Source organism: Sycon ciliatum, chromosome 13, assembly GCF_964019385.1.
Source record: "Sycon ciliatum chromosome 13, ocSycCili1.1, whole genome shotgun sequence".
Lineage (NCBI taxonomy): Eukaryota > Metazoa > Porifera > Calcarea > Leucosolenida > Sycettidae > Sycon > Sycon ciliatum.
In genome coordinates, this window is record NC_088655.1 from 19,486,061 (window position 1) to 19,486,740 (window position 680).

Below are 680 nucleotides of genomic sequence, written 5' to 3' on the forward strand. Positions count from 1 at the left end.
CTTCTCCAGGCGGAGGTTTCAACTTGCCATGAGGCGCAATCCTGGGTCAATCGCCAGAAGTTGGCACTGCAAGTAGCAAAGGACAGCATCCAGGATGCAATCCGAAGCCAAGAGTTCTACGCCAACCGGTCAAGACGGAACTCTACATTCAAGGTGGGGGATGAAGTGATGGTCCACAGGGACTATGTAACCACGTCAGTATCACGAGATCAGCCTTGCGCCAAACTGAGACCACGCTGGTTCGGTCCATTTACAGTCAAGAAGGCATCTGGCTCGACTGTGCGGTTGGACCTCCCAAGAACATGTCGTGTCCATCCGGTGTTCAACACAGCTGCACTGAAATTGTTCGTTACTGATGAGCTCAATCCTCAGTCACCAGCTCCACCACCTGTAATTGACCTTGATGGCAATGAGCGTTTCATTGTCGAAGAAGTGGCTTCTCATCGAATTCGCAGCGGAAAGCAGCAGTACTTGGTAAAATGGAAGGGTTACGATGAGCCGACCTGGGAGCCTGCAACCTACTTGATGGATGAATCTGGATCACCAATCTTGCCGTTGAGGCAAGACTTCTGAACTAAATTGAATGGGAGGGGAGTAGTGTGATAGTTCTCACCTAACAATTTATTGCATGCATTTCACACCCTTCTCTCATGCAGACAGTATTCACACTTCCTTTCTAC